Source organism: Pan paniscus, chromosome 8 (genome assembly GCF_029289425.2).
Source record: "Pan paniscus chromosome 8, NHGRI_mPanPan1-v2.0_pri, whole genome shotgun sequence".
NCBI classification, from domain to species: domain Eukaryota; kingdom Metazoa; phylum Chordata; class Mammalia; order Primates; family Hominidae; genus Pan; species Pan paniscus.
In genome coordinates, this window is record NC_073257.2 from 136,946,700 (window position 1) to 136,968,566 (window position 21,867).

Sequence of the window (21,867 nt, forward strand, 5' to 3'; positions counted from 1 at the left end):
GCCCCACTATTAGTTAACACTTCATTACTATACTTCGTATTTCCTTTTCGTCTTTTTTTCTGAGAGTAGGTTAAAGAGAAAGAAGACACTGAACTTTGTTGAACCTACCCCATGGGGAAAAAATGTCTCCAAGTTATGAAAAGTGAAAAAGAAAACAAAGATGCAAAATAACATAGTGATAAAATCTCTGCATGATTTGAGACTATCACCTCATGAATCTAAAGCTGACTGATCAATACTTCCTATTTCCCAGCTCAGAAGTGGGACAACATCGCTACTTGACTAAACAGATGGCTAACAACAACCCAGTAAACCCCCTCCCTGCCGAAACGTTACTGGACACTAGAATGCAGGTTATAGCACGTGGTCATTTACAAAACTAAAAGGTATGAAACTCTCTGCTGAGTCAGGTTGCCTAGACACAGCTCTAACACATTCTGTCACCTAAGATTATCATATACATTAAGGTTTAAAAAAAAGCCAGCCAGCCCAGGTAAGAAATACAAAAGTCTATGTGGCATGAAATAGCTCAAAGAGACTTGTTTGGTGGAATTAACTAGTGGTTTAATCGGGGGGGTGGGGGGGAGGTGTCTGATATACAAGAGTGCCCCAATTTCTTCAGAGAAATTAACATTTCAATCCTGTTTTTATCTAGAAGTCATTAAACTGTGCAACATGAATTATTGGAACTGTAGCAGCGAATTAACTCTATTCATCAACTAAGTCCAAACATTTTAGAGTGTATCTGTAATGAAAAAATAGCTCTACATTTCTATCTCTTCTCATTAAAGTAAACCAGTTTTCCCTCTCTCAGTATATAAAACTGTCTTCTCTTCACATAATTTATATTACCATAAGCCGGCACACATTCTAAACTATTACATGCTTCCAATTAATTTTTGCAGCTTTTGCCTGAAAATTTAATGAGATAGTAGTGGATGAACCTGCTGACTCCAGATTATGTGTGTGCTCCCAATATTAATGTTGGCACAATAAAATAATCTGATCCACACCTGACTCAAGCATTTCCCCTCGCTGGGGTATAAAGGTAATATGGAAACCAGGTCCGCTCATTTCAGTCTTTTAAATCCAATTACAAAATTTACTAGTCTCAAATTAAACTGCTCCTACTCATCAACCTGGGAGAAAAGGAGAAAGCAGCAGCACAGTCTAATTATCCCAACACCATTTCTATCAACACTGCAGGGAACAGTTACGATGGATGACTATTTGTCTAAGGCCTCAGTTCTCTACCGTGGAGAAGCCGCACTCCTCAAAGCCAACCCAAGGAAGCCAGCGCAACCCCCATGATGAGTACAAGGTACAAGGAAGCCCGTTCTCTGTCCCGCTGCTACAGGCGCGCCTTAGGTGCATGCCTCACGTGGGGTCCATACCATTCACAATTTGTACACGTGTGCATATCAGTGTGTCCATGTCAGATATATGTGTGCACACGTGTGAGCGTGCACACGTGTGAGTATGTACATGTGCCTGAGTTCAGACGAATAGGTGAGGGGCATTGGCAACTCGAAGTCTCAATGACAGGCCCTCTGTAGTTCCTACTTTTTGCCAAAGGGTTGAGGTACAAGCAGAAGGCAAAAAAGGCCGACAAGGCTGGGAGCAGTGGCTCGCGCCTGTAATCCCAGCACAGAACCTTGGGAGGCCAAGGCAGGTGGATCACTTGAGGTCAGGAGTTTGAGATCAGCCTGGCCAACATGGTGAAACCCCATCTCTACTAAAAGTAGCTGGGTGTGGCGGCGGGCGCCTGTAGTCCCAGCTACTAGGGAGGCTGAGGCAGGAGCTGCTTGAACCCAGGAGGCGGAGATTGCAGTGAACCGAGATCGCACCACTGCACTCCAGTCTGGGCGACAGAGCGAGACTCTGTCTCAAAAACCAACCAAACAAAAAATGCCAACAATACCAGTAACAGCAGCAGCAGTCAGTAATCAATGTTCAGAAAGTGCCTGCTATCCCCGTTTTCTTTTTTGCCAAGCACTGAGACGGTCCCAGCCATCAGTCCACAGGTGTGTGGACGCAGCGCGTGTTCAGCTCTTGGAGTGAACGGAATGGAACTTAGGCAGACTACTCCCAAAATTCCATTCCCTCCCTAGGCTGCTAATGACAATGACACCCACATACACTAGCCCTGGTGGCTGAGAATATAGTAATATCAAGAGAATACACGGTACCCAGCTGCGTCTGGTATATGGGTGGTCCCTAAGGCATCACTTGGTTGATGTGTGTTTAACAGCCCTTAGGAAGGCCAGGACCTGGGGATGAGCGGGCCATGCTTCCGAGGATGGGGGTTTATGTCCAAAGATGGCCAGAAGACCCCCCTATTTGTACCTGTGCCCTGCACCTTCACAGTGCCAATGATGCAGCCTGAGGCTGCTGCGGGTGAACAGAGAGAGAAATGGGAGTGAGAGAGAGAGAGAGAGAGAGAGAGAGAGAGAGAGAGAGAGACAGACAGACAGACAGACAGACAGACAGAGAGACACCCAGGCCTCGGAGCTGCCCACCCCGTGCTACTTTAGCCTGGAGTCCTGGCTACAGCAAAGACCAAGGGGCTCATTCTGCTCTGGGGCCACCTCCTCCCTGCGCCCCCTCCATCCCCACCACTGGGTGTGTGGGAAATGGAACTGCAAAGCGTACAATAAACTCAGCAAGCTCACCTGACTGAGCATTTACCAAGCCAGAAAGCCTCCTTTCCACGCGCTGTCGGTCTGCAAGCATGGAGTCTAGGGAGAGACTGTAGAAAAGCCATCATACCAGCACACGGTCAGGCACGTTCAGTACGCACAGGTTTATACCAACATCTAAACTATTTTAGGAAAAGGCCGTGGAGCAGAACATGCTGGGTGTGCAACTGAAACCTAGACCTAGGTTCAAATCTGACCTCTGTTCTCTTGCCAAGTGCCAAGAGAAATCAATTAACCCCCCTTATCCATCAATTTATAGGAATAAAGGTAAATACCTCAACCTTGTAAGGCTGTGCCACACACATAGGACCAACTCAAGCCGTGCAGCGTCTGGCACGCATGCCACATGAGGCTTCCTTTCCGGGGCAACTGGCTGGACCATTCTGGGCCCTCCAGATTAAAAGGGCCCTTTTCAACTCTGCTTTCCTGACCAGAGAAGGCCTGGGACATGAGCCCCAAGCTCCACCACTCAGCCCTCCCTCCAGGTTCACTGAAAGATACCCCCATCCTGAACTCCAACTGGAGCCATCTCTCTCCACTCCCTTTTCAGGGGGCAGCTTTCAAAGGGTACAATTCCTCACTCTCAATAAAGCAATCTTCCTGCCTTAGAAAACCATCAACAAGTTTGTATGGAAAATAAGCTCTTGAGTTGTCAAAAACCCATGGCTAAAGGAGAACCCAAATGGTGCCAAGCTACCAGGGGAGGTGGCACCTCCAAGAGTGGCAGAAGGGTCCCAAGGACTGTTCAGGTCCACGGTCTCTTTCTCTGGACCCATCACTCCAGCCAGTCTGGTCCAGGCTAGGACGGAGTAGGGATGGGGGTGATAGATAAGACCAGGTCTGGCCAGCCAGGCTCTTCCCAGAACCAACACAATCCCAGCACACTGTGGCCAGAAGCATCCTCAAAACAGGACTTTGCGCAGGCTCAGATTCAGTCCTAAGGCACCAGAAAAAACAGCCTTAAATTTGACACTGCCAAGCCGTGGGAGGGGGTGGGGGGACACAGAAGGTCTCATCAAGATCACACATAGACTCTGAAAACCTTCTCATATTGAAGAACGGGAGCTATTAACTGTGTTAACGGCATGCACAGATGTTGTCTACATTTAAAAATTCCCAAATACATCAATTAGCATATTATAAAGAATTTACTTCCATTTTCCCTTGACAGATCATAAAGACCAAAATGTAACGCTCAGTTTGAATTGACAAGTGCGTATGGCAGAAGATGCTGTATTAAATGCAGACAACAGTGAAAAAAATGGTATTTGATGATTGGCCACCCAATTCTCAGAGTACAATGTCAAAAGCCAGAAATCCATTTATTTGGTAATCAAAGCTCAATATCACACAAGTCACTTGGGCTCTGGTAAGGGAAGTTCTACCATCTGCACTTGGTAATTCCACTGTTCCGCTCATTTCCTAGGTAAGATACTGGGAGCATGTGTGGAAAAGCAAGACAAGGCTAGAACCCAGGGGCAAATACACGTGCACACACGTACACAAATCAAAGGAACAAACATTTTTGGAAAAAAAAATTTTAATTTAATTTTTAAACAAAAATAAAAGAAGGCATAACAACATTCTTATGTGCTGAAATTCTAAGCATGTCTTTATTTGTATGTTTAGAAAGGATCCTTTTACAGGAAGGAAGGGCTGGAGGAGATAAGGATGAGAGGAAAAACGCGAATAACATAAAACTAAAATTAAGTTAATAGATGCAGAGTTGTCCTTCTTCCCATTCTTCCAGAATCCTCTTCCTAGATTGCAAATCAAAATCTGCATTTAAATAGAATGTTTTTAGTGTAGGAAAGAGGAAGCCCTAGGGTACAAAGGTATTGCATTCAGGATCTATGGGCACAATATTGTATTTTAAATGAGATGAAGAATTTTGAAATTTACTGAATATATGACATATTCCAAACTGTCTTGTTATTACTACTATTTTTACTAAATTCTTCTATCCTAATAGGTGTTTCTCTTTTATGGCCAGAACTTTTAATAAAAGTAATGTGATATTACATCATTCTATCAATTTAATCTTGAGAAAAGATTACACGATCCAGGGATCTTATAAGCTGTGGGCTCTGATAATTCCAGCCATTATTCAGTGTGAAATTCAAACAGTCTGAATTCATTAACATTGGTTGTTACAAATCTGCATTTTTAGACTTTGCCATAAAATGCAGGAGTCCAGACCCAGTGACCTGAATCTAACCGCCTTTCATGTGAAGTGGCCGTGTTCCCGGCCTCTCCCAGTGTGGCTCTCGAGAGAAAGCCTCATGTCTTCGTCCTCGCCATGGCTGGCCTCAAGCTCTTTGGTCACACTTAATGTTCAGGCAAATTGCAGAGACCTCAAGCCATTTAAAGGAGTAGAGACATGTTCCCAGGGAAGGATGTCCATTACAAAACAGATGTCCAGGTGGGCACAGGAGCGGGTGCAGCAGCATGGTGCCAGCACCTCGCCTTGGCTGCGGCTGGGATCAGCACACCCTCACAACTAAAACCCCAATGCGTGACATTTGGGAAAGGCTTCATGGAAACCCCAAACCTTTCACTGCTTGATAGGAAAACATTATTACCAGGTCGATGGGCAAGGAGTGAGCAACCCACATCCCAAGTGCCAGGTGGAAGACAGAACCTTCAGGAACACAGTAGACCTTCACGACCAAGAAAGGTTTGAGTTCCGTTCGTCTTGCATCGAAATGTTCATTGCAACATAGACCACAGGTACCGGCTTGGAGAGATGCAACCTGTACTACCTCCCCCTCCAGCCCAGCCAGGCGAGCAGGGCATCTCCCACATGCGAAGCCTTTGGCTGTGTGCATTTACTGCTGCTACTGCAGCAATCATTTTTGTGTGTGTACATATATTCATGGGGTACAAGTGCAATTTTCTACATCCATACCTTGCATTGTGGTGAAGTCAGGGTCTTCGGTGCCTCGATCGCTGAAACAATGCACATTGTACCCACCAAGCCACCTCTCATCAGCCTCCCTCGTCAGTCCCCATAATGTCATTCCACACTCAGCAGTCATTCTTGACTAAGCTCTTAACATGTACTAGGTATCTGTTAAGCCCCGTTCAGTACTGTTTCATTGAATCCCCACAACTCTGAGATTAAGCACTACTATCTGCTGCATTTGCAAGAGGGGGAAACTGAGGCACTAGGCTCAGAGGGGCATAGTTTGTCCAAGGTCAACACCATCAGAGGAGGACAAGGTCAAGTTGTAAACATTTTTTGGCCATACCATGAGGACCCTGCCCTCCTGCCATCACCAAGGCCAGGACCAAGTCCTGTGCAATTAGAATCATTACCTTCCCCTTGCAAACATCAGGAGGAAGTGCCAGAGCCGCTGGGGCTGCTGGAGGGAGTGACTGTTATGATGCAATTCCATGCTAAAGAATTCTTCCCGGCCACATCAAACTCTGCATCAATCTGCTCTGTTTAAACACACAGGCAGAGAGGGCTTTCCGGCCTTCAGCAGGCCTCTGCAGTGCTGCCACTTAAGCCCAGGGTTTGCAGGGGGGTGGGGATCAGAGCACAAATCAATGTGAGTCCTCCTTCCCAGAGGAAGCTGTAGCCCTGTGTCATGGTTTAGAGGTCATCTTCTGCTGTAATGAGGGAGTGGCAGTGAGTTTCAATTGAATTATGAAAAGCCAGGAGTACTGTACTCTCATCAAAGTGAAGGATTTTTCTAACAAATGTGGGACTGGGGCCGTCAGTTACACATGCAGGAAACACCAACTTCCAGGCCTCTGAAGGTGAGCAAAGCAGCAGCCACCATGCTGGGTCCTTGAAGGAATTTGATACAGAAGCCATCTGAGCTTTGTCTTGAGGGACCCAGGCCTACAGGACTTGCAGAGCCAGTGGGCCTTCTTGCTGTCCTCATCATCCCAAGCTTGGATGTAGTCAGGTTGGCTGAACCACATTATCCCTCACCTACGAGGCTGCCGCAAGAGCAGCACCCACAGGTGGCGGGAGAGTACAGCTGGGTCCCCACACCCTACCTGCATGGGTTTAGACTCCCCGCCCTACTTGCACAAAGGAGAGGCGGGGGCATGACTTCACTTCCCTGCGGTGGAAAGCTCAAGAACACGGCGTGATTATCTCAGAACATGCACACCTCCCCTGAACAGGTAGTATAACATGCTGGGTTGCCTTCTGTCTGCAGAAAACACTCCCAGCTAACACAGAACCAACCCAGCCTTCCAGACAGCTGCTGCGATGCGCTCCTACATGTGCCCAGCCCACTCCACACCCCCCTGGCCCCACTGCAGCCTGGATTCATTCATTCAAAAAACTACTTCTGGGGCATCTACAATATGCAGGCCATGCACAGAATTAAGGGGACAATGAGCTCAAGGAGCTAGCTCTGCTTCAGGGAGCTGCAGAAATCACTCTGGAAGGTTCTATGTTTGTAGTCAGAGTCCTGCTCCTTGGTCCAAGTCCATTTACAACACTTTTTAACTTCCCCTGATACAGGAATCAGAAGGCTCAGGGAGTGAGAAGAGACACCCTTGGCTGCTGTACTAAGAGGGACTGAAGACTCCCTCCAGATAACAGGCCACCCAGGCAGAGGGAGCCCAAATGCTCACAGGAAAGCCAACCCCAGGAGGTACAGACGCTTCTGCGACATGCAGAAGAGACAAAGCGGCCTCGAGCAGCTGGAGCCAAGGTCTCCCAGGACGCAGGCCCCATCCATGCCCCCCAGGCGTCCCACCACCGCGGAAGCGGGTGATAAGGAAGACTCACTTGCCATGACCAGCTGAACCAAGGGGTATATCCTACAAACCTGCGGTGTCCGGGAAAGAGGTGAGCTTCCCCCAGGAAAGGGGGCAAGCCTGTCCCACAGCTCTGGGACCCTCCTGTAAGCACCCTCCCACCCCTGCTGTAGAGCCTCTCCCCCTGCATCCCTGAGGAAACTGATCACCCAAGCTGAATTTTTCAAGGAGTTGCAGGTTACACCCTACCCACGACAACAAAGGTTTCCTTTGAGTTAAACAATTTATGGCTGAACCGGAAGAGGGAAGGTGACCACGGGAAAGGTGTTGCATTACAAGGCTCACGAATTCGATACCTTCACCACGAATTCTCGTTTTCCACAAATCCCTATTAAAAGACAGCACGGTACCGTTCCCAGAAATCAAGGCTCACACCACGTGGAGCTGACTGGATGCTCACGGGGACATTCGATCCCAGCGGCCTGGAGAAAGGACGGAACAGGAGGACCCTGTGCGGGCGCCATTGTTGTTCATCAGTATACATTTATAAAGAAACGGAAATTAAACACTGTCATCAGATGCTCTGCACTGCTGCTCATCCACGGCTGTGTTTTTTCATCCTCCTACATTAACATTTCCCCCTAATGTTCTATCTTTTTGCCATATATAATTAATTTTAACAGCTTCTGCAACTTCCCCACAGGTTGTTGCTGTTTCTTTTAAACAGTATACTGCTGAGAAATTGATTTGTTTGCTCCGCGTGCCTGAAGAAACCACATTATGAAATATGTATAAATGTCACCGTTCGGGCTGCTTCTCAGGATAAGTGCAGAAAAACGTTCCATTTTACCTCCTTACACAGGAGTCCACTCACGGAAGCTACTCGCATGTATTACCCGTGTGCTCACACACAAATGCCGGTGAATTACGCAGCATTTTCTTTGAAAACCTCCTATTTATCCTTAACTGGTACAAGGCTAGGGGAATCATCTTAATTGCTACATGGAAAGAATGAATTGCAAAAGCATTCAGTCGACCAAGAAGACTTTATTTTTAACAGCATGGGGCCAGGTGGAAGTTGCCAAGTTTGCCAAAAATAAATGAATCAACCAATCAATAAAGCAAATGCGTTCAGCTGGTGTTAAATGAATGCCTGGGAAGAAGGAAGCCACAGACAGCACGTCCTTCTTTCTCCCCTTCTCCCGCCCCCACCCCTGTGAAAACACCAGGCCCGAGGACACGAGGGTCATGGGAATTCTCAGCCATTTCCTAAATCGTTACTTTTATTTATTTATTAATTTATTTGAGACAGGGTCTGCCTCTGTCACTCAGGCTAAGTAGAGGGGTGTGATCACAGTGCACTGCAGACGTGAGCTCCCAGGCTCACACAATCTGGCCACCCAGGCATAGGCAGGCGCCGCCACCTGGCCGATTTTTTAAAAAATTTTCTGGAGATGGGGTCTCCCTCTGTCACCCAAGGCTGAGTGCAGTGGTGCAATCATGGCTTACTGCAGCCTTGACCTCCCAGGCTCACACAATCCTCCCACCCAGCTACTCTGGAACCTGACGACCACAGATACACACCACCACCTGGCTGATTTAAAAAAAAATTTTTTTTATAGACATGGGGTCTCGCTATGTTGCCCAGGCTGGTCTCAAACTCCTGGGCTCAAAGGATCTACCCTCCTTGGCCTAAATCATTACTTTAGAAAATGCATCCAATTTTCTGCTCCTTCAACAATGGTCAAAGTTCAGATCCAGATACTAAATCCTAAAATTACTGAAAGTAACCAGGCTCTTGCACTTCTGAGCTATTTTATCAGCATTTGCAGCTGGGGGAGCTGCTCTAAGTTGAAACTAATGCCCCTTTACACTTGAACCTGGCAGATCCCTCAAGCTTCAGTGAAATGCTGTGTGTCCTTCCATAAAGACCAACTGAAACTGCTTAAAACCAAGACCATGTTTAAAAAAAAAAAAAAGTTATTGGTCTAATGCATTCTAAGAGTATTAATAAAATCAGCAATGGTAACGCATAAATGTTAAGCAAAAATATTTACAGAAAGAAATAACCTTTTCCTCTGCCACTAATCACACCCAGGAACACTTGATTAGTAAGCCAACATTTTAATAAGAGAAAGCTCACTTCCCTGCCTACTCATTTGCACATCGGCATCTACGCCCCAGCCTGAAACTTGACAGTAAACAGAATGTACCACCACTCCCTTCAACAAGTGAGGCTCTGGCCCTGCCGCTCGCTCCATCCACTCCCTCCCACTCTTCTTGCCTTTAACAAACACACGCTCCAAAAGCCTCAGAGAAATCAGCCGCTGACCCGTGTCTCTGGCTGTCCCACACAACAGGGCTGCCATCCCTCAGTTCAGTGGCCAGGCCTGTCTGGGGCACAGGGGGGTCTCCACCAGGGCTGGCTGTTGAGAGGTAGCAGAGGCCCATTCTCTGCACACTGCCACACTCTCAGCGGAAAGATGCAGCCCATGTGCGGCCCCACTTCACATGGACCAAGTGCTCTTCCTCCCACACCCCTGGGGTGGGACGGTACCATGACAAACCTGAGAAAGCTTCTAGGAATATCAAAGCCCCTGGGAAGCCATCTTCACTGTAAAGGGACCCTGCAGTGTCTGGGAAGCCAGGCTCACCACCACAGTGTTTCCGGAAAGGCTTCCACCAGCAAGGGACGCAGGGCGACCTGAGTTTGGGGTTGCTTCATCAGCAGCTGAATACCAGATATACCTAAGGCCACACATGCTGGCAGGTGGATCTGAGCGTCAAGTTCTTCACTAACAAAATGGGGGTCTTGGCAAGGGTATGAGGATCACGGAAAGAGAAGCGGACACCACGCCTCCATTTCCCAGCATAACGTCACTCAGTGGCAACAGAGACTCCTGGCCGCGCCAAGAGTGAGGCAAGTGTGCCCACCATCCTGCAGAGGCCCTGCTCGGAGGTACCCCTCCAGCGAAGGAGCAACTCAGCAGGAACCCACCCAGGCCGGCCACACAGTCTTCACACATGGGTCACAGTGGGAAAATTCAGGCCTTCTGCCTCGTCTCTTCCTCCCTACTTTGCAAATCCACTCTGATGAGAACCAGCAGTCGGGGTGGCGCAGGAAGCGGAAAACAACAGTAACAGCAGAAAGCCAAACTCACCAGGAGAATGGAGGGCGTGACCCCTGTGTGACCCTGGACCCATGTAGACGCTAAAGCAAAAAGAAGGGGAATGGACGGGGTGATCTCTCCATCCCTACTTGGGAGGCCACACTAGGTTGCTGAGATGCTCAGGAGAGAAGAACAAACGCTGAATCAATGCCTCCCATTTATCCTTGGGGGGTGGAGGGAGGCTGGGATTCCAAAGCACAACTCACATCCAGAAGGCACAGGAATAAAATCCAAGCAAGAACCAAGAGCTTCAGCGGGGGCCCCTCCTCCCCTACTCCGAAGGCTGGCTAAAGCTTTGCTGGCATCTTCCCCACTGCCCCATCTCAGCCTCCTGACTGTTTCTCACCTAGAGAACCCCAGAGATGAAAGGCCCTGTGGATCTTCCTCTGGTTTGTGGTTTCGGAGGTTGGCAGTCTTGCTTCTGGCCCACACACTGGAGCAGGATCACACGGCCCTAGCAAAGGCCCCACGGATGCATGCAGGCCAGGAGCTCAGGAGGCCAAGGGCCCGAAGGACCCTGGGGGCCACACACTGGGACCAGAGTGGCACAGTGGTCATGGCCCAACACCTCCACCACTTTACAACCATTGACAATCGGACCCCAAGGTTTAGGTATGTGTTTCCGGAGTAATTCAATACTTTCCTTCTGTTTTTCATGGAAAAAAGATATCTGTCCTGCCAGAAGCAGGCTAGAGGACTAATGATCAGGAAGATGACCTCAACTAGGTGGCCTGCTACAGCCACAACTCAGATGGAAATCCAGCCTGGTTCCCACAGCAGATCAAGGCAAACCCCTCTTCCACCACCATCTTCCACCACCAAGCACACTGAGTTTCCAGCACTGTGTCACCTCAGACTGTCTTTCCCAGAGGCCCTGGTAGGCAGGCCAAGCTTCTACATCATCCTGGAGATCTGTCAAAATACATAATACAGCATGCATGGCAGCCGGAAACAGTCCTATCTTTGCAAAACCACAGCTGCAACTATTCTACCACCATTTTCCATAATATAATGAAAGTTAAGGGATTTGATTTGCATTCCCACTCATTTATGAGCATTTAACCAAAAACACTTTTTCTGTGACACTTTTGTTAAAAAAAAGATAATTGCGTACTGCTGCAAATATTAATGCTTAATAACAAAATAGTACTAAAAAACCATGACCCAAGTGAAGTGATGCAGAACGAAGTCTTTTTCCAGGAGAAGCCAGCAAAGCCATCTGGCACGTTGAGCTTTCATTCTGACAAATAGCAACATACAGAACAGATAGTAAAAGCAGAACATGCAACCGATCTAAATTTAGCACGTCAGTATTCATTACTGAGAGAACAAGCCTCTTGTCAGGAGAAGGCTGAAGTGTTTGACGTCAAGTTACTAAAAAAGACGGCCATAAACCAAAATATTAAGTCTAGCACAACAGGAATGGGATGCTTTTAAAATTAGGACATGCTAAAGAAAATACTAAGAGGGCAAAAACGATGTATAAATGGCTCTAGGGCCTCACGGATTCACCATTACCTCTGATGGTGTCACGTGATTTTCATCTACCTCCTTCTTCTCTGCCCACATTTTAAAAGATGTGTCTAGACCAGAGATCTCAACAGGTGGGCTCTGGTTGAAATCCATACGTGGTCCTTACTTTGGTTACAATCCCACATGACCTCCTTGTGTTGCTGCATGTAGACAGCAGGCAGAGCTGGATACAACTCCCTGGGCATGGTGACGTTCCACAGAGCAGAAAGGGTCTGAGAGCAAACACACGCCTTCTGGGGCCATGTGAGAATTCCACCATGAGAGCATCTGCAAGTGGTCAGGGGAGAAGTTTTATCCTGGTTCTGGGGTGGGCCAGTGGGGCCACACTCACTGTGTGCGTGGGCCGTGGACACCATGAGCCGTTGTCACAGCACAGTGACCATGCTCCAGTGACGGCCAGCTCCAGTACCACACCAAGTCTCTTAAGCTCTTCCAAAGTGCTATAAAAAACTCTTACCCAAAAGGATGCCAAAAATACAGGAATGGTGGGAACCCCACATAAGGGTAAGTGTCTTGAGTCTGCTCAGCACTCAGGAAACATTTGTTAACAGGAAGCGTGTCACAATTTCATTCTGGTTCTGGATGCATTTGGAGAATGTTAACTCATCTGTCTGAGAGGGAGATCACTGCTAAACAGGATCCCAGAGTGGCTCTGGTTATTAGACTGAGTCAAATGAAAGTGTCCTCATTCAACCATTTTTGATATTTAAAAAGTCCATTTCATCCTTATACACCAAGTTCCCACATCCTTGTTTAGAGAAAATGATTTCCAACACTGAAATGAGCATCTATGAAACGTACTGATGGTCCATCCAATGGAGATGCTCCCAGGCAGGCAGGGCCTGGTACTTGTTTGGGTGAAAGAGTGTGGATGTCCAACATGGCCAGTTCCATGGTGTCCAACTGGAAACATCACCATGACCCAACCCACTGAAAACATCTTCGGACCCAGCACCCAACACTGGAACTATCTTTGCCAACCCCAGGCCCCAGGTGACTTTGTCTCTGCCTGAGAAACCCGGGCAGATTCTAGCACACAGGTCTGAGAGAGTGAGAGCCAGAAAAGCGAGCAACGTTTGTCCTGAAAGGCTGAACTGAATAAGGTTGCGAGTGGCGGTCCTGACCTCCCTCAGGTTTCCACCAAAGAACATTCCATCAGACTTCCAGTTCCTCATCCTCCTCAATGCTAAGAGCCTTAAGTGTTCAAAGATGACTGAGGGGCCCCTCTCATACACAACTCAACTCGAGCTTCACGCTCTGCTATGGCCTTTGGCCCAGCAAAGCCCTGTCAGAGCACTCCCAGGAAAGGGTTCTGAATTTCTACAACAAATTCAAGCTTAAAGGGTGGGGAGGGTCCTGGGTACCAGCCCAATCCACCTGTTCGATTCACAGATAAGGCTTCCGAGTGCCAGCAGAGGCCACTTGCTCAGTCACCAAGCTGGTAAGCAATATTTGGAGGTCTAGGTCTGGGTCAGCTACCTCAGTTTCCCCAGCTAGATCTACTTTATGGAGAAAAGGAAGGGACACACAGAGATCCTTTCCTGATCCTACAACCCACTGTGCTGCTTAGGTTCAGGCAGAGATTCAGCTTGGCCCCCTCAGGTGGTCACCCATGTGTGCCCCTGGGCTCCAAGTCTCTAACTGCCTCCAGCAACTCAGGAAGCCAGGCCTGAGGGCCTGGTCACAAACCTAAACCTCTCTGGGAACCAAAGCTAGTCCCCTCAAGGCTCTGCTAGGAGTGTGACAGGTGAGAGAGACAGGACACAATTGGCTAGCGGTTTCCCTTGCTTTTGAATGATGTTGTTACCTCACGGGGAAAACATTTTTTTTAAAAAAGCAAGATTAAAATCAATTCCATCAGAGAAGTTGCCACTTTGAGACTTTAAGAAAGATTCAGGTTTTGTGAAAAATGGCTAAAGACATGCCGAAATGAAACTTAGAATCCCAAAACCCTGCTACGGGCACAGGATTGAACTCCATCCATCAATGAGTGTGGTAGGGATTGAATGCTCATCTCAGCCTGCACCCACATTCCCAATCTACTCCCCCAGAAAAATCATGGTATGTTCAAGACATCCTAGAGGCTGGTAACACTAAAAGCCTAAGCTGACTGAAGAGGTGCCAGTATCCACAAGCCGCCTTCTTCCTAAAGACATCTATCTATCACTTATGACTGACTCGGGGTGTCATGAGATGGTTTCTCTAATTCATTTTTATTCTTTTTAATTAATACATCGAGAAATCCTAACACTATTTCCATTCTGACTTGAGTTTCCTTGTAGCATAATTTCCGTTGACTTATCTCTATAGCAGCAGCAGCAAAAATCACTTTACACTGAACTATATTGCTTCAGAGTTAATTACATGTATTTTTCTTTTGATAAATGAAAATACTAGATGCAATTAATTGAAAGACAATCAATATGATCCCGCGATTAGACATCCCAATGAAATAGCCAGAGGCTGCAGGCAATCCATACTCATCAACTAATTGAACACACATTGCAAAGGGGATTCTAGAAAACTGAACTTTTACCTGGAGATATTTCACAATAACTCACCAATATAAATCTGTCCACAAACTCTATAGTTCACACGATGGGCTGTCCGTCTTTTTAAGGGAATACAGCTTCATTGGTTCAAAACCATTTAAGGTGATGAAACCCTGAAAGCAAAATGAATGGAGTCAGTGAAGTAGAGATTTTTTTTTTTGTTTACATCTAGGCATCCTTTAATTGCATTTTTCCAATGCCTTCGACTCTAAGCTACCAGAGGTTATTAAATGGTTTCATTAAAAATACTATTTGTCTTGCTTTAGTCACACACCAGATCAAATTAAACAGTAGAGCACCAGAACAAATGAACCCTTTCCATCTATTTTGACACAAAGCCAAGTGTGCAAAAGCAGAAGGTGATATTGTGTCGTCACTGTGAAAATGTCATTTAGCTTTCTCTACATCTCCAAGTAGCAAGCAAAGGGACAAAAGAATCAATACCTTCAAGCAAAAAGTATTACCAACTGTTTTGAGAAATATGGAATTATAAAGTGCAAATCATGAGCCCATGGTTTATAAGTGCTATTAGCATAAATGCTGACAACTGTTAATCTACTGTAACTCTGATTAACGGTTGCAGTTGTCCATTAATAGAAGGCATTTTAACTTACTACTGAAATTGATTACTCAGTTAAGAATTCAATCCTAATGTTCAATAAAATTGCACTTTCATGGCAAATGCAATATGAACCGAGGTGATGCATTAAACAGCACTCCCATTTATTTTACTCTACATGGAACAGAGAAGGAATACATGGTGGGACCCACATCATCCGAACTACTTCCTATGCACACACAGCTGTGAGAGAAGAGAGCAAAGTTCCTCCTGCGGCTGATGGGGAAGGCAGACAACCTGTGCAGCAGGCATGTCCAGGTGTCCTTTCTACGGCTTTTCCAGGAAGAAAAGATGGAATTTAACACTGGAGTTGCTATGTAACTGGAGAGCCCATGTATGAAGGTAGTCTTGCTCGAGCCCCACGAGAGAGGGAAGAGGCACACTCTACAGACATGAGCTGCTGCAGCCAGGCCTGACATTGCCAACCCCACCTTACAACCAAGTTTCAAATGGTTAATATACAAAAAGGCACGAACCACATTCCCAGCTGCATTTGACTTTTTTTTTTTTTTTTTTTGGGAGACAGAGTCTCACTCTGTCACCCAGGCTGGAGTGCAATGGCGCGATCTCGGCTCACTGCAAGCTCCGCCTCCTGAGTTCAGGCAATTCTCCTGCCTCAGCCTCCTGAATAGCTGGGACTACAGGCGCCTGCCACCACACCTGGCTAATTTTTGTATTTTTAGTAGAGATGGGGTTTCACCACGTTGGTCAGGCTGGTCTTGAACTTCTGACCTCAAGTGATCCACTGGCCTGGGCCTCCCAAAGTGCTGGGATTACAGGCGTGAGCCACCGTGCCCAGCCAGCATTCTACCTTTTTCTTTTTTTTTTTTTTTTTTTTTTGAGACGTAGTCTCACTCTGTCACCCAGGCTGGAGTGCAATGGCGCTGTCTCGGCTCACTGCAACCTCCGCCTCCCAGGTCCAAGGGATTCTCCTGCCCCAGCCTCCCTAGCAGCTGGGATTACAGGCGCACGCCACCATGCCCGGATAACTTTTGTATTTTTAGTATAGACAAGGTTTCATCATGTTGGTCAGGCTGGTATCAAACTCCTGACCTTCTGATCTGCCTGCCTTGGCCTCCCAAAGTGCTGGGATACAGGCATGAGCCACCATGCCCAGCCAACATTCTGCTTTTTAAACCATTCAAATCTTAGGAAGCTGTAGATTCCTAAAAGAACTTCCCCTCTTTTAATGGGGCTTTTAATTAGCAATGGGGCTAATCTCCTAGGATCCAATCCCGTGACAGGCATTCTCCTGCATGATTATGTAGCAAGTCATAAAGAAGAACTGCTACACTCATGGTTTCCATTCAAAAGAAAACCATGCTCCCGTGCTGTTTCCACTGAATTCAATGAGTCCTCCGACAGCCAGCTCCTGCTCCACACCTAGAACCAAGTCACTGGGAGGAAGGATTCTGAAGAACTACTCAGGAAAAGCATGGACTCTACAGTCAAGGTTATCATGTACCCAAGGTCAAGTAGTAATTCACTCCCAACTGTACACCACGCTGTAACCCACACCTCTTAAGGAAGTAGATGGGAGACAGACATTCCAGCCTCAGAAGTGTTAGGAAGGGAGGGACAAGCATAGCTTTTCAGTAATCCCAAGCCTATAGTGACACAAGCATCTAACAGCCAAGGAACCATTTTTTTGAGGTGGCAGAGCTTGCCTGGCAAACTCCTATCCACCCTTCAAAACCCATCTCACAGGTTATCTTCTTTAACATCTTCCCTACTCTAGCTGGCAGGCTACTATATACCCTGCCCATCTCCAAGTCTCTAAAGGTTAAACGCCTTTTACTTAATCACATTTTATTTATCTTTGAAACACAGTAGGGAATCAAATATTTAATTAACTGCACAACAGAATTTATACTCCTGATTAGTGTTGCTTGTCTTCGTATGTCACAGGCTTTCTCCTTCCATTTTCAATGGTTTACACAGAATTTCCAAAAATATAAAGGGATTGTATCTATTTTCAGGAAGTAGTCCCTTTTGGAAAGGAAGGAGGGAAGGAAAAGGAACTGGGGAGGTGCACCTTAGCAATGACTATAACATTACTTGTTTTTGAACAATGTCTGAAGACAAACGTAGCAACATGTTAACATCTACCTAATCTTGGTGGTGGGTACAGGTTCTATGTTGAGATATTTCATAGTAAAATTAAGTAGGAAATAGACAAGTCTGCCTTGTAGAAGGCTTCACAGAGGAGGTGACATTTCATGGAATTTCAAGCCAGGAGTTCAAGCAACTGTGCTGCCTGTCCCAGTGAACGACGACAGCTTATTTAGTGGAATAAGAATGTTAAAAGGCTTGGAAGACTGTCAGAATTTTAAAGCAAGTGCCCGTTGTTACTTGAAGGTCAAAAGAAGTACTTAAAAAAGACTGGAGCTACAGAAAAGCTAAAGATTCAAAAATACTTGTTTCAGCAGATACTTGCTGACAGTGCGGCGTGGACTAGTGCCCCGAGGATTCACCAGGGGATATTTTCTTGGCAGGATTTCTCTAAGAACTTCCAGGAGTATACAACGAGACGCAGAAATGACTTAGCCGATTAAAATCACCACTGCTTCTGAACCAGCAACCGCAGGAGCTAAAGTGGCCTCGGCGTGTAACTGCCGGTCAGCATGCCCACCCCCTCCAAGTTCACGGCTGCTTTGGGCCAGACAGGGGTCCTATTTTTGGCCTGTACCATCAACCTGCGTGAACTTATTAAACATCCTGCGGCAAATGTGATCTGCCTACAGCTGATGACAGGGGGGTGTGTACTCTCACACATCCCAGAAGAGAACCGCGGCACCCAGAGATGGATTTGGGGGTGGGAGTCCCAACCAGACTGTGGTCAGCTAGTTCCTGCACCTTCCACATATAGGAAACTCACAACTAAGGCTGCAGTACCTAGACGGGACCCCCTACCCCGCCGCCACTGCTTGAGTGTTTTGTTCTTATACTAAGTCAGGCATACAAAAATTACGTTTTAGGTCTGTAGTGAATAAATCCTTTTCTTAGAAACTAAATGAGACTAGAACCTTTAGAAGCCTTCAATGAGCCCTAAAAAGGTCTTGATGGGGGCGTCTGAGAAACTCTGGTGTGGCTCCTTCCAGGAGGACTGGGCCTGCCTTCACTTGAACTCATAGCGTTCTTTCAGAACAGCTTCTGTACTCTGCATGGCATGGAAGGGGTGCCCACCCACGCACCCAAATGCAGAGATAACAGAGGTCAGGCGAACAGCTCAACCTGGCCTGGCCCCCCCATGCCACCTGCTGTGAGTAGCATTCATCTAACCAAGTGCCCGCTTACCTACGCTTTCTCTGCAGGAGGGATTTCTAGTGATATTTCTGCCATCTGAAGCTCACATGTGCCAGCTCTCGTTAGGACTTGAGGCTTTCTGCTTGAACTCACATTTTGGCTGTCTAGGCTCCTCCTCCTACTGTCCCGCCGTGGATGGCGAGGGATTCATCACCCCTGCTTCAAGGTGGGGCACCTCCTGCTGCCTCCTCTTGAGGCTGGCCCTGCGGCTGGGTCACACCAGCCAGGGAGCAGAACTTCAGCTCAGCGTGGGCATGTATTAGGGGAGAAAGACTGATCCTAAAGGGGCCCTTGCACCCTGGAAAGCCTTATCTGAAACTGACTCATGATTTCCACAGGTCTGGCTGAATGGAGCACCACTGCGCACTGTGTTCCTCACACTCCAGGAAGCACCGTTCACGTTTACTGCTAAAAAGAGAAAACTGGAATGTGTCCACAAAACCATCCCTTAGGCGATCAAAAGTTTCCCACAGGTAATGGACTCTGGAAAGGGACAAGGGAAAGAACAAGGAGTTAGCAAGAATTAATCCCAAGTTCCCCAGGCCAGCATCGGTGGCTGAGAAGTAGTATCCTGCCTGTGATTTGGAGGTAACAGCATCTACCTTCACAGGTAGTCAGGCCCTTTGAAAGAGAGAACCCATGGAAGGTTCGTCCCAAGGCCTGCATACAGCAAGCACTCAATAACTGCGTGTCATCATCAGACTCCAGACATGTCTCCAGGCTGAGGCCGTTATCCACCTCTTCTAAGAAACTCATCTCTGCCTAACTCGTGAGATAAACAGTTGACATTCAGCACAAGAATCCAATAGTCCTAATCAGGTCATTGATGGTTAATGGTTAGGCACCCCAAGCGTTCCCCTCCCTTGAAAGGTGGCCTCACTGCCATCCTGTGGTGTGGCTGTGCTCAGAAAAGAGGGATTGCGTAAAGAACCATCCAGAATTCTGCACTTCTGCCCCAAGCACAGGGCATGGTAGCAGGTCAGAGTAGTCTACAGTCTTTGCCCGCTATACTCCACACCCCTGCCCACCACAAACATCCAGGCTTCCTCAGAGACCTCTCTGGACTCGATGCAACACCAACTATGACCTCAAACTCCTGGATCCCTCCAACAGGGATTTCCTGAGCACCTACTCAGTGCCAGGACTGTGCCAAGCCCCAGAGGCACAGGAGCAAAACAGAAACCTGGTCCCTGCCCCAGGGACTCAGGAGGGGCCACCGACTCCAGGCCTGAACCCAGCACTCAGCCCCCACCCCACTGTTGCCCAAACCACGGAGTGACTGTGCCAGCAAGGTCCCAAGCAAACTCTGGGGCCAAGGCCTGTACCCACGCCTCATGTAGGGACGGGTAGTGTGCAGGTCACAGTGCCCCACGGCTGGCCTGGGGTTTCTGGAAGCACGGCGTCTGTTAGGACGAGTGAACGCCCTCTGCCTCACAGACACTCCCTCGGCACCCATGCTGACGGCCTTCTCAAAATGGGCCCGTCACATGGGTACCCAGGAAATGTCCCACCCTTCTCCCCACACTCTGCCCCCTCCTCCCAACACTCTGGCCCCCTTCAGAAGGGGTGACTTACCATTGGGCTGCTAAAAGTGGGACCCACAGAAGCCGAGCTGTATCAGAAGCCGAGCTAAAGCCACAGCCCTGGGGATCACGCCCACCCCTCGGAGGCATCCAGACACAGCTCAGATACCCCAGGGCAAGCCCCCTCTCCTAGCCTGACACTCCCTAGAGCACCACGGCACTGCCTCAGGGTATCAGTATGTGGGAAGGGGAGGACTCTCAATGGTAGGACCACAATGAAGACATGTAGCTGTCCTGAGCGGATGGCATGGAAAGTGGTGCCAGGGGCTTTCCCCACACGCCCCACAGCAGATCCTCCCAACGATTTCAAGTTCAAGGGCAGCGGTCAAGGAAAAGCCTCGGGCAAAAGTTCATCAAGAAGCCAAATGCTCCGCCCCAAAACTGACCTGCCTACAGCAGCATGAGGCAGGATGGTGGCCCTTGACTCGAGGCCATGAGAAGCAGCCCAGAGGACCCATGGGTTCCCTGAATGACGAGGGACAGGCACTCAGCTGCCCGCCTCCTTTCCTGCGTACCACAGTGGCTCCTGGTTCACACACCCCCAGCCACCCTCAGTGGGGTCTCTGGCCACCTGTGTGTGAACACGGGCCACACCTGTGCTCTCCCACAAGGCGACATCCCGCTCCCTGGCCTTCCCAACCCTCCTCTGCCCCGACTCTCTTCAGGTTGCAGTGAGGATGCGCAGTACAACGAACTGTAACGGGGGCAGTGGCGGATGGCACTGGGGTGGCCGCCAGCTGGCTCTGCAGGAAGAGGTCATGTGCAGTCCTGGGGGCTGCTGGGGGTAAAGACAGGCATCCCTGAGCAAACGGCAGTGGGAGGTGCCACCTCTCCTCACTTCTCAACTCTGCCACCGAGCGCCACACAGTGGGGTACACGTGTGACCCATGCCCTCTAACAAGGACTTCAGGCTGCTACCATGACAGCACAGCCCAACGTTGCCTGGGACGGCACCCCCCAACCCCACCATATTAATTACGCGCCTGGCCAGCCTTTAAGGACAAACCCACCCTGAGAAAGGCCAAGCTCACTGGGCATGAAGCAGTGTGGAGTCCAAGTTTGGTTGGCACATGGGGAAAAGAAATACAATAAAATGACAATGTCTACCAAAGGGCTGAGTGTCAGATACACACTGGACAGGAATGAACAGGGTGTACCCGAGAGGTTGTCACTTTAGCATTGCTGGATTATTCCTTCCCGAGATTCAATTCCACCAACTATTGCCTAGTAATAAATAAACCATATTAATTAGCTTGGAAACAATTATCCTTTATTCAGGGAAGGAAAAAACAACAACCCCGAAAGCTAATTCTTTCCATGTCCCTATACAGCCACGTTGGCACAGAGGCACTTCAGGTGAAATCAACACTTCATTATGACCCCCTGATGCCCAAGAGTCTCAACTCTGAGAAGAAAAATGCCCTCTAGGCAGAAACTTTACATACACAGTCTTTGTCAGAGAGTGTTTATGGAAATTTTACAATATTAAATATATTCAGCTGGTTTTAAGTTTTAAGAATGTAAAAAGGCCCAACAGCCAAGATTTTAGAACTCGTCTTCCAATAGAAGGCCAACCAGTGGAAAACTGGAAGGGAAGTCTTGGAATCCTGCCACTTTTTAAAGAAAAATAAAATAGGATATGTTTCCAGTGTTGTCTCAGATGTAGTCAATTAATGTGAC

General features: G+C 47.9%; 1 protein-coding gene across 19 annotated transcripts in view; it reads right to left on the reverse strand.

Moving 5' to 3' along the window:
* Positions 1 to 21,867, reverse strand: part of CTBP2 (C-terminal binding protein 2) — a 172,762-nt gene that overhangs the window by 107,843 nt on the left and 43,052 nt on the right. For 13 of the 19 annotated variants that reach the window (XM_034931675.3, XM_034931668.3, XM_063607568.1 and 10 more), the window contains exon 2: positions 14,689 to 14,792. The exons of the other annotated variants lie outside the window; for them this stretch is intronic. The gene's annotated coding sequence lies outside the window, so the exon portion shown is untranslated. The remainder of the gene's footprint in view (positions 1 to 14,688; positions 14,793 to 21,867) is intronic. 19 annotated transcript variants of the gene reach the window in all.